General features: G+C 53.1%; 1 long non-coding RNA gene and 1 other non-coding gene across 2 annotated transcripts in view; both read right to left on the minus strand.

Moving 5' to 3' along the window:
- Positions 1 to 219: 219 nt before the first annotated feature.
- Positions 220 to 326, minus strand: LOC113921105. Its single transcript, XR_003519513.1, has one exon. It is a non-coding gene; the product is annotated as a U6 spliceosomal RNA (small nuclear RNA).
- Positions 327 to 7,296: 6,970 nt separating this feature from the next.
- LOC118356815 overlaps positions 7,297 to 12,583 on the minus strand; it is a 34,019-nt gene continuing 28,732 nt past the window's right edge. Inside the window, exons 2-3 of the long non-coding RNA XR_004819959.1 lie at positions 9,772 to 9,913; positions 7,297 to 7,631 (exon numbers count right to left, since the gene is read on the minus strand). This is a non-coding gene — a long non-coding RNA (uncharacterized LOC118356815). The remainder of the gene's footprint in view (positions 7,632 to 9,771; positions 9,914 to 12,583) is intronic.

Below are 12,583 nucleotides of genomic sequence, written 5' to 3' on the forward strand. Positions count from 1 at the left end.
CCCTGAGATCAAGAGTTGCATGCTCTTCTGACTGAGCCAGTCAGATGCCCGTTTTATTCTTTTTAAACAGATATGCCTAGAATCCACCCCAGTACATGCTTCCTAGGTTCTCTCTGACACACGATCTTACCCTTTGTCTGATGTATAAGCCAGTGTTCTGCCCCAGGTTCAGACAAAAGGGGGTGCACTGTGTGTAGAGAATTTTATTTTATTATTTTTTAAAATATGGAACACTTCACGAATTTGAGTGTCATCCTTGCTCAAGGGCCATGTTAATTTTCTCTGTATCTTTCCAATGTTAGTATACATGCTCCCGAAGCAAGCACTGCATGTAGAGAATTTTAAAGCAATAATAAAACAACTAAATGTCTTCTGCTTTTTATTATCACAATGTGCTGGCAATTGTAAAAATGTCGGTAATAAATTCCTCCATTCTGCTGGGGGTGCTCCAACAGCAGCCTCTTTTTCTTGAAATGCCACTGTTAGGTTATTTCCTGTAGGAACTGAACAGGCATTTCTCTTCATGGGTCATGAGGAGTTTAATTTTCTTTATGGGCCTGGAGATAACGAGAGGAAATGGGGAGTTCTTCAGGATAATAGGCAGGTCTTTGTGATATAACTGACCCAAGAGAAGTTTCTGAAAGACTTTTCCGTGAGAAAAGGTAGCTTTCTTGACAAGAGGACAGATAGTGAGGTTCAGAGGAACTTGTGGTTTGGGCTGTGTCTTGCACTGACCAAATGTCCTGATCTCAGTTCTATTCTTTTCCAACAGTGCTCAGACTTTAGAATAAGAGACTTTGACAAGGTTGTGCTTTTTTTTTTTTTTAAAGATTTTATTTATTTATTTGACAGAGAGAGACATAGCGAGAGAGGGAACCCAAGCAGGGGGAGTGGGAGAGGGAGAAGCAGGCTTCCTGCCGAGCAGGGAGCCCGATGTGGGGCTCGATCCCAGGACCCTGGGATCACGACCTGAGCCAAAGGCAGATGCCCAACAACTGAGCCACCCAGGTGCCCCAACAAGGTTGTGCTTTTAAGCAGGAATTGAAACTCTACAACCTGTACAATTAGATTTTGGGGACTGATATTCAGCTCTATCAGTCCTGCAGCTGCACAAGATAAGAAATCCTTTTGAGAGCACCATAGAAGGTTTCTGGTTCTTCATCTCTACCTTATTTTGAGAATTCATGGCCCATGAGACCCCAGCAGGCCCAGGCCCAGGTCCCTTCCCCAGAAAAATACAGGCACTAAGAAAGAGGGGACTTCTCTCCTTCTGAAAGCACAGGCACCAAGAATCCTGGAATGCCGGGGTGCCAAAGGCCATGTGTCCCTTTTGGAGATACTCTGTTTGAGCACTAAGTCACTGCAGAGAAAGCAGTAGAGCCAAAAGACAGCAAGGAACAAAATCTTGATACCTGGGCCCTTGATTCAGCTGTTCCCCAGCTTCTTTCCTAGTCTCAGAAAGGACCTAACCTGAGTCCTCTTTGAGCCTTAAGCAGATGAGTTTCTGCAACCTGCACGTGAAAGAATCCTCTCGTTTCTATTTTATAACAATTCTGCTGGTGAGCAAACACCTGAGAACAGACAAGAGGAGACAGCTCACAGGTTCAGTTGGCCACACTCGGGCGCCTACCTTACAAGTATAAGGACGGTGACAAGCTTCCCTGTTTCTGGGATTGCAGGGCCTTCTCCCTCTGGGGTCCCCCACGGCCCATGACAGTTGTCCTCTCCCTGGGTGGGTGTGGGGACATTGTTGTGCTCTGCTTCCAAACCTCCCCAGGGGACACAGCAGGGACCATGAGTTGAGGGCCCTTCGTTGGCCGCTGACCCAACCTGGGCTTGGGGTTCCCGAGCTCCTGTGTGTGCAGGGGCACCTCCCTCCCGGGTCAGCTTCTGAGAGGTACCACCCCTGCCCTGGGGAAGAAGGAGGCTTCGGGGCAAGACCCAGGCCTTTGCGGCCCCAGCAGTGACTCTGCATTTCTGAGCGAGGCTCCCTCCTGGGCCTTGTAACCCCAGACCCGAGGCCTCGCCTGTTCTGAACGTCGGGGGGCCCGAGCCTCGAAGGGGCTGCACAGACATGGCTGCCCGTGCCCCGCGGTCTCTTCCCTGGGCACCCCTGCAGGGCCAGGAGGGAAGAGGGAAGTGGGCCCTGACTGGCGCCCCCATCCTCAGACTCCCGAAAATCTTATCCAGCCCTGAAGGAAAGGGGCCCCAATCAGCAGATCCATGGATTGCTCCTGTCCTCCGTGAGGCACTTTTGCGCTCTGCCCCCCACACCAGCCTCTGGTCAGCGACCGTGGCAAATGCTCACGGGGGCAATTTTATCCTTAGTTTCAACGGTGGCCCATTTGGGGCTGGTTGTGTTCTCTGAATTTTCTCTCCTGTCCCCACTGCTGATGAAATTTCCACCAGCAGGCCCTCCTTGGAAGGCACGGGCTGTAGATGGAGGGCCCCCTGAGGGAAACAGCCCGGGTCACTGGGTCGCCTGTACCAGTGTCACCCCGTTGCAGGAACACGTGGATTGAACACGGACAGGCTGGCTCCACAGAGTCCACGGAGGTGTCAGACCCAGCCAGTTCCGGTTGATTGCTCCTGAGTTGTTAGCACTGGAATCCTGCTCTCTTAGGTAATACCTTTAGGGACACCCTCGGTCTCAGACCCACAGTGACCTGCCAGCCCACAGTGACCACACAGAGGAGGAAGGGAGCCTCAGGGAGGGAGCACCTGGGACGTTTGCAGACAGGACCAGAGTCCTTGCAGCCCAGGGAAACTTCAGGAGAAGGGGCCTCGCCCGGGAAGGAGGCCTGAACACTCTGCCCTGATTCTCTTCTGTGCACAGACGGACGTGACCCAGCCAAGCCCCCCAGGTTTGCTGCAGGGCCAGGTGGACCCAGAGTGGCTGAGCTCCGGGCTGGGATCAGCCCTTCCCACCTCCCCCAGGGCTTGTGTGATTGAGACAACTTTCTACTTCACAGCAAAATCAGGGAGAACTGTTTTCTGGAACCTGGCTGGCCTCCCCTCCCCCGGCCCACCTACTCTGCCCTGGTTTCCGGGCACCGGTTGAGCTCAGAGGTGGAACTCTCCACAGGGTTCTGAGTGGTCAGTTGTGGCCACAGACACTGGCCCTTGGAGGCAGAGCTGTGGAGCCCGACGCAGCCATGGAGGGCCCCCCGTCGGCCTCCGGATCCCTTTGGCAGCTGGTGTTGGAGCACCTATGGGGGGCGCTGCTGGTGATTTCTGGAAGTCTCCCCGTGTTGTCCTGGGCGGTGCTGGTATGGACTGTGCTGCTGGTTTTCCTAGTGAAGAGACGACTCCCTCGAAGAAGCGCGAAGGCGCTGGGCCACAGGGACTCTGCCCGCCACAAAGTGTGTGGAGCAGGCCGTGAGGAGAGTGGCCCAACCACACAAGCCGAGGCCGCCCTCAGGCCACCCGGGGTGGTGGCCAGTCCTCCCCCGAGAGAAGCCCTGTGCTTGTCAGCAATGAGCACAGACCTGAGCAGGTTGGTGCTTTGGGACACTGTCAACTTTCCAAAGAAGGCACCAAAGAGCCAGCCTCCCGACCTTCCCCAGGTGACTGGGGAAAAACCCATCCTCCAAACATCAGAGAAGGATGGAGAGCAACTTCTGAGAAAAGAACGAAGGATTGACATGAAAACACTCCTTTTCCAGAAGGACCAGAACTGCTCAACCAAGAAGTTTCGAGATGGAGGCAGAAAGGTCAGGAGAAGGAGGGAGAAGAAAGCCTGGAGCCAACGAAGGCACGCATGGAGCCGGTCCCGAAAGATCAGGCCAGCCAGTCCCCGTGGAGGGCTGGACCTGGGCAGCAGGCCGTCCCCCCGCCTGACCTCCCTGCAGATCACGCCAGTGCCGGGACCTGGGGAGTCCAGCCAAAGAGGGGAGCAGGGAATGGCCATCGGGCACCAGTGGATCTGAAGGGCGTCCCTGAGGGTGCTGGCTGCCCCGGGTCCCCTCCGAGTCCCGAAGGGGAACAGCAAGACAGAGCCAGACAACTGCGGGCAGAAAGGCGAGAGACCGCGGGGCTGACACGACAAATCCACAGCCTGCAAACCCAGGAGGCCTCTTTGCAGAAGGAAACTTCCCAGCTGGACAGAGAGATTCAGCAGCTGAGGCTGAAACTTCAGAACCCTCTGGATGAACAGGACCGATACATCCTTCAACTTCACAGGAAAGTGTTTGAGGCGGAAGCTCAGTGCTTGGAAGTGAAGAAGAAACTGGCCGGCGTGTACAGAGAAATGAACTTCACGTGCCAGATGCGCAACCTCTACAAGAAGATGGCCCAAGACCTGGGCAAGGAGCTGGAGAGAACCACCTCCTACTATCGCAGGGTGGTCCTCTTCCATCAGGACAGAGCCACAAAAAGCTGGGTGGAAGCTGCGTCCAGAGAGAGAGAGTTCCAGGAGCTAAGGAAAGAGAATGATCGCTTGAGGCGGATGCTAGCCGGTGCGGAGTCCAGCTGCCGGCCGGTCCCGAGGGACCCTCCGGGTCCGGCTGCTCCGCCCACAGCCCCCGCAGGCCGGGAAGGGTCGGGGGGTCTCTGGGGTCATCGGGCCCCCAGGGGGGAGGGAAGGCCCACCGTGAGGGCCCCGGGCCCCGGGGTCGCCTGCAGGGCTGACTCGGCTCAGGGCAGTTGGGCTCTGAGCCGCCACAGCCCGGCTCAGCATCTGCACGGAACTCTGTGAAGAAGGTCTGACGGCTCTCTCTCCGGTGAAATGGCTACTATTTCAGAACTGACGCCACAGTGACTCTCCGCGGGAGAGCCGTGTAACCCCATCGCGGACTGTGCAATAGAGCTTCGTTCACATTGTCGTGACTACACAGCTTCCCGCCGGACGCCTTAGAACTCTAGGCTCTAGGTATGGTGTTCGGATTTAAATTAATGCCACTGGGCCTGAAGACATCCTCTATCGTGGACATGGATAGAGACTTTCAACAAGACCATTTCCGCGCTCTAGGACTAGGGTTACAGTTCCGCAGAAATGACTCAGTATTTATGTGAATAAAATGTGATTGCCTTAAAAAGAGAGAGAGAAAAAACTTAAACAAAACAACATCCCACTCAAACTGTATAAAATAGTTAGTGTAGTCCTAATTTAAATTTTAGTCCTAACTCATATTTTAGTCCTAAAGTCAGATTTTAGTCCTAAATTCAAATTTTAGTCCTAAATTCAATTTTTAGCCCTCCACTCATATTTTAGTCCTTAATTCTTATTTTAGTCCTAAATTCATGGGATTAGTTTCATCTTAAATTTATAGATAGGAAAGCTTAAGAATCTGCAACCATTTCTCCTTGTTCTGTGATGTTTATTCTTAATCTTTGTTGTTTTGTTTGAGATGCTATTAATGTTTAACATTTATGAATTTTAAGCAGTCAAAATCCAAAGTTTTCTCCCGATGACAAGCATACACTCCCATGCACGTGGGCGCGGGTACACGCGCACACCCCAGGATGCAGAATCCAGACTGTTGTAGTTGCTTTGTGAGTACCTGAAGATGTAAATCTAGAATTGACAATTTCATTAATTGCTTGTAGATAAATAAATTACTGAAAGGAAAAAAACATGTGTGTGTGCGATGTGTAAAGAGAGGAAAGCTTCCTTGATCTTTAGCACAGAGAGCAGAGTGCCCCAATGGACCAGGGAAGATCCCAGGCAGGAGCGCTTCTCCCACATGGGGTGCGGCGGAAGAGGAGGCCAGGGGACAGTCCCCAGCTGCAGCAGGGAGAAGGGCAGGACCAAGGAGGGGGCTCCCAGCCTCCATCCACAGGGGGAGGCGGTCCCACCCCTGGGCCTGCAGGGAGGCCAGGGAGGTGGCATCTGCTGAGCCCAGTGGGGGGCAGTCCCGGGAATGGGGCAAAGAGCCCCCCTCTGCCCTCCAGGCCCCCATGGACTGCTGGTGCAGGGCAGCCCCCAGAGGGCCTGGAGAGCAGACAGGAGAGTCCGCCTCGGGCACAGGGCAGGCAGAAAAGGGTCCAGGAGCAATTTGGAGACGGACCCACACACACAACTCTATTTCACCCAAAGTGTGCCTGTGTGCGTTACTGCCTGCATTCGCACCCACATATGTAGTGAGAATCTCTGCAGCTCCTACGATGTCTCTGGCGCTGTCCTGCCGTGAGGGGCGAGGCCCGAGGACCCCCAGGGCTTCCGTCCTAGTGAGGGGCAAGGCCAGGGAATCCAGAGCAAGGGGACAAGGAATAGCAATCTCTGCTCTGCGGAGAATTCGAATAGGGTGACGGCTACCGGGGTCAGGGGCCACACCCAGAGGGGACATTCAGGCTGAGATGAAGGTTGCAGGAGGTAGGCTGGGAGAGCAGGGGGCAGAATGTTCCAGGCAGGGAGCACAGGAGTATAAAGGCCGAGGCAGGGCTGTGCTGCCGGGGCTGGAGAAACAGGCACAAGTGACAGGGAAGGGGGATGGCAGCAGGGGCCCTGCCCAGAGCTCTCCTTCGTGCAGGGTAGAGACACCGGGGCGGGTGTAGACCTGGAGACAGGGGTGGTGGCTGGGCACGGGTGTGATGTGTGTTCTGCACAGATCTGCGTGGCTTTGGGGACAAGGGAACGAGGGGAGGGGGAGACGGGGCTGGATTCTGGGAGGGGGCTCACAGGGTCTGCACGGAGCACTGGGGGCTGGCACTGGGGTGGTCATCATGGAGATGGAGGGGGAGGACAGATCGGGGCTGTGTTTGGGCAGTTGGGGGGTCAGAGGAGAGGCAGGAAGGAAGACTCCCACCTTCTGTAAGATCGCTGTGTGTTGTCTGGGCGTCCTCAAGGAACCCTTAGAAAAATCTCTGCGTGGGGCCCTGAGGAGTGTCAGCAAGGCATGGACCCCTTGCACGAAGTGGGGAGCCCGCTTTCTGAGGAGTGCGGCGTGGAGCAGGTCTGTCCATCTGGGCTCCCGCCAGGTTTCCACCATCCCCGATGGCCCTCCTGACCAGGTGGTCTCACCTCCCAGCTGCTCCCACAACAGGGACCCCGGGGGCAGCTTCGGGAGGGGCTGGAGTGCAGGGGGAGGATTTCCAAGGGGGCGCACGTCCTACCTGATGGAGCCAACGCGGCTTCCAGTGGGAATCACGACAAATTTCAAAAAAGAAATTTTAAAAAGAGACAAAGAGAAAGAGTGAAAGCGCATATGAATCACTTGAAGACCTTGTCACAGAAAGATTCGGATTCCTCAGGTCGTGGAGCTGAGACCCTGCTCGGCCCCCATGTGCCGTCTATGCTGGGACCAGATGGGGACTAGTCAGGATCCTTAGATGATGATGGGATCGGAGTGGGGGCAGTCGGGGGGCAAGGGCATTTCTGGTAAAAGGCCCATCACAGGCAAAACCCCGGGGCACAAAACAGCCTAGTCTGGTGAGCAAGGCAAGGTTGTGCAGTTAGCTTTCTGGAGCCCAGAAACTCAACGCTGGGAGGGTGGGGGCAGGAGGCGGAATAGATGCACACCCTGTGCACCCGTACTGTTCCCACTTACCTTTCCAGGGCTCCTGTCCTCACGGGCAACCTTGTCCCTCGAACAATGCCCATTTCAGAGGAACCCAATGAACCATAGACGTGAGATGCCTCTTGGGGAAGGCCAGCCATGGAGGAACCACTTTGCTCAGGCACAGCAACAGCTCTGCAAAGAAGGAAACTCTTCAGCTTCAAAATACGTCAACGCCTTCACACCACACGTGCACGCGCACGCGCGCACACACACACACACACACACACACACACACACACACACACACCCTCATTTGTCCCCTGAGCAGGTTTCTGATAACTCAATGGGCTGTGCACTTATGGACACAGCAAATGCAAACACAGCTTCTAAGGATTTGGTAACAAGGTATATTTTCACCTCTTTTGGGGTTAAAGAATATGTATTTTACTGTTGTCCACCTCAACTGAAGAGTAGATATACAGATATTTAATACGGTTTCTGAAGCCTCATAAAATCTATACGCTTTCTCATTTCAAGCAGCAAATTCTCCTTTGACAATGCCCGCAGGTACAAGTTTCAGGGACAGCTGCCAAAAAGACTGTGTGTACTTCGTAAAGGGTGATATGCTGGTTAGACTTTTATCTTTCATTCACTCGCTTGCTCGCTCGGGAATGATTTATGAAGGGCCTTCTGTGTATGCCAGGCACCAGGCCGATTTGGGTACCGCTAAGAACCCGACAGACAAGGTCCCAGCCTGAAGGCGTTGACCTTGAGCAAGATGCAGCTGGTGCCCCAGGCCCTTCCCGGGAGCACGAAGACCCCGTGCCAAGGTCCCTCTCCGGTTCGGGTTCCCGGGAGCCAGGGAGTACAGCACTGTCAGGGAAACTTTAATAATTTGGGTTTATTAGACCAGATTACAGAGCCGGAAGAATCGCATCACGGATGGAACAACGGAAACAAACAAATAGATGAAGCCACGCATTCACCCAGTTCTTATAAAATTCCCAAGAAGGACTTCCAGGATGGAAATCTCCAGCTCGGGCTCTGACCTCAGGCTTCTTTCTTAGGAGGAGTCCGATCGATCGCGGCTCCTCGCACCCTGAGCCCAGAGCGGTGTGCACGAGGAGGCAGCTTTGCAGAGGCCAAAGGCACAGGATTGACTGGGGGCACATGACTTTCATCCAAGGAGCCTCATTTACTGGCATGTGAAACCAGAATAAATCATTCTGGCCATGCAGGGCTGTGCTCAAGGGAGAAATCACACTTGTGTTGTTCTCCAAGAGGGTAACTTGGTGCCAGGTGCACCGCTGTGGAGCCCGGGCACAGCAGGGAGAACCAGAAATGCAAGTCCTCTTTGTGTAAAATGTTGCCATTGTGCTCATCATGGGTTTTCTGCATAAATTTTCGTTCTTAAAAATAATATTACATGCAAATATTTATCTTGATTACGGAGTCTTCTTGGCATACCTTAAATTTTTTTATTATTATAAATTATACATATATAATTTACCATTTTACCTATTTTTTAAATATTCATTTATTTATTTTAGAGAGTGAGCGTGTGCGAGCGGGAGTAAGGGGAGGGGCAGAGGGAGAGGGAGACAGAAGCAGAGAAGCAGACTCCCCACTGAGCTTGGAGCCCAGCTCGGACTGGATCCCAGGACACGGAGATCATGACGTGAGCCGAAGCCAAGAGTTGGAGACTTAACCGACGGGGCCAGCCAGGCGCCCCTACCTGTTTTTAAGTGTAAAATTCAGTGGCATGAAGCACATTCCCGTTGTTGTGCAACCACCCCCACCATCCACCGCCAGAACTGTTTTGTCCTCCCAGACTGAACCTCTGCCCCCAGGAAACACACACTCTCCTCTCCCCGCTGCCCCCCACCCCTGGCACCCTCTATCCTCCTTTCTGTGTCTAAGAGCCTGACTGCTCCAGACACCTCATTTAAGTGGGATCACACAGGGTCCGTCCTTTGGGACTGGCCAGTTGTGGTGAGCGTGATGACTTGAGGGGTCATCCACGCTGTGGCAGGGGTCAGAACGTCAGGATGTCATTCTTTTTTTTTTTTTTTTTAAGATTTTATTTATTTATTTGAGAGACAGAGAGAACGAGAGATAGAAAGCACGAGAGGGAAGAGGATCAGAGAGAGAAGCAGACTCCCTGCCGAGCAGGAAGCCCGATGTGGGACTCGATCCTGGGACTCCAGGATCATGACCTGAGCCGAAGGCAGTCGCTTAACCAACTGAGCCACCCAGGCGCCCGAGGATGTCATTCTTTTTTAAGCCTCAATAAGATTCCGTGTGGGGCTAAGACCACATTTCTTTCACTCACGTGTGCATCAATGGACATTTTGGTTGTTTGCCCCTTCCTGTTATTGGGAATGACGCTCCTGGAACAGTGGTGTGCAGGTATCTGTTTGAGTCCAGACTTTCAGTTCCTTGGAGTGTGAACTCAGAAGCAGAATCATGGGATCCTATCGACAGATAAATGGATAAAGAAGATGTGATATAAATATATATATATGTATATATATATATACACATACACACACACACACACACACAAAACACACACAATGGACTATTATGCAGCCATCAAAAGGAATGAGATCTTGCCATTTGCAATGATGTGGATGGAACTGGAGGATATTATGCTGAGAGAAATAAGTCAATCAGAGAAAGACATGTATCCTTTGCCCTCAATGATATGAGGAATTCTTAATCTCAGGAAACAAACTGAGGGTTCCTGGAATGGTGGGGGGTGGGAGGGATGGGGTGGCTGGGTGATAGACATTGGGGAGGGTATGTGCTATGGTGAGCGCTGTGAATTGTGCAAGACTGTTGAATCACAAACCTGTACCTCTGAAACAAATAATACATTATATGTTAGAAAATAAAAAGAAGATAGTAGGAAGTAAAAATGAAGGGGGGTGGAAATCAGAGGGAGAGACGAACCAGGAGAGACTATGGACTCTGAGAAACAAACTGAGGGTTCTAGAGGGGAGGGGGTGAGGGGATGGGTTAGCCCGGTGATGGGTATTAAAGAGGGCACATTCTGCATGGAGCACTGGGTGTTATACTCAAACAATGAACCATGGAACACTACATCAAAAACTAATGATGTAATGTATGGTGATTAACATAACAAAATAAAAAAATGTTAAAAAAAAAAAAGAATCACGGCTCCTATGGGAGCTCCAGCTTTGATTCTTTGAGGAAACTCCCTCCTGTTTCCAACAGCGGCCACCACATTTACGTTCCCACCAGCAAAGGCACAAGGGTCCCAGTTTCTCCACATCCTCATGGACACTTGTTCCTTTCTGCTTTTGTTCTCCGATGACAACATCACAATGGGCCTGAAGAGGACACCCTCTCAGACTTTGTGCCCGAGGTGAGGTGTCCCTCACCCCACCCAGCCACGGCTTCCTGTCTCCCATGGGTGGCCCAGAAGAAGTCTCAACCCTGTTCAAGGATTCGGCTTCTGTCCTGATGGAACCCCAAAAAGGGGGCTTTCCTGTGCCCCCACACGGATCCACTGACTTTTTGGTGCCTTGGCTAAGACCACGGTCTGTGTCCCTGAGCCCAGTGGTCAATTCCCACAGATGTAGGTGAGCCATCGGAAACATGGGAAGGACCAGGGTCCTTCAAGGCAGGGCCTGACCTCTGACAAGCCGCACGTCCTCAGTTTGGTGACCAGAGTGCCATCTAACAAACAAACTGCTGAACACCACTTAAATTAAAAAAACAAAACAAACAAACAGAAAAAGGTTTTGAATAATATCTCGTACATGTTCTTCTGCAACTTGATTTTTGGCTCAGTCGTCTGTTCTGGAGAATTGTTCACATTGATGGATGCAGATCTAGTTCATTCCTTTGAGAGAACTAAAGAGAGTCTTGTACACGAAGACCTCCTTTACCAGCCCCTGTGGGCCAGACGGGTGGTTTCTAAAACTGCGTGCCCTGGGCCTGACCCCCCCGGTCTTTTTCTGGGTGGATTTGAGAGAGGATTTCCTCTGGGGACACGGACAGTCTCATGCTTGGGCACAGCGGAGACACCCCCAGCCGGGCAGGACAGACAGACGAGCTCGTTATTACCCTCATTCCATGTGGATGGGAGATGCACACAGGTGTGCGTGCCCTAAAACCAAAAAGCAGAAACACAAATGCCTGAGGGATCAGGGCACAGAACTAAGACAGGAAGACGGGCAAGGGGGACTCAGGATGCTCTGTATACATTATGGGAATGCGAGAACTCAAAACCCTGGCTCCCAAATTTGGTCCTGAGCTTTCTGGGCCCAGCAGAGAGAGAAACCCAACCAGGGAGAAAACACCCTTCCTGAAAGAAGGAGGGACTTGCTCAGGACTAGGCTGTCAAAGAGCCTCCCGTGGGGCCCACACCAGAGACCCTGGTCGTCACGGGCTGTGTCCTCCTGTGATTCCTTCGTACACCCATCTCAAAGGAGGCATCCAGGACCCCTCGCTAGGGGGATTTGGGCTCCCTGTGCTCCCAGCACGCAGATCTCACCCCCCACGACACAGGTCCCCTCTGTCCTCCATGAGGTGTCTGTCTGTCTGTCTGTGCTCGGCAGCGCCCCCTCCGAGGGCAGGAACTGGGCTCTGCAATGTGCAGGCCGCTCAGAAAGGCAAAGCACCCGCCCAGCGGAACCGGGGTTCACCCGCAGCCTGGAGTTGGGCTTCTTCTTCGAGGGGCGTCGGGCGCGGCGGGGGGCGACAGCAAACACCTCCGGCTGCTCCAGTCTCTCTGTCCACGTGGGGATGATGGGGTCCAGCTCCTCTGTGGGACGATTAATCACTGCCTCTCTCCAGCTCCCTGCTCCTGGTTAATCAGAGTCATAAAACATCTTAATGTTAGGCCACGTCCTTCTGCAAACCTGGGTAAGTCCCTTTGGAAAGAGAGCCTCTGCCAAGCCTCCTGACGTGGATGCCCTGGGCCTCAGGGGGGCTTTCGGCAACTATCCTGAGTGGAGCCGTGTGAAGACCCTGCCTCCCCCCTTGGCCATCTGGGCCCAGCAGCTGCCTGGTGAGCATGGGACCCACCTGGAGTCTGGGTGAGTCACCTAGGAAAGACGCCGTGCCCTGGCCACCAGCCTGGGGAACCGTGTGCCTTCCCTCCTGAGCTCCTG

Source organism: Zalophus californianus, chromosome 3, assembly GCF_009762305.2.
Source record: "Zalophus californianus isolate mZalCal1 chromosome 3, mZalCal1.pri.v2, whole genome shotgun sequence".
Taxonomy (NCBI): domain Eukaryota; kingdom Metazoa; phylum Chordata; class Mammalia; order Carnivora; family Otariidae; genus Zalophus; species Zalophus californianus.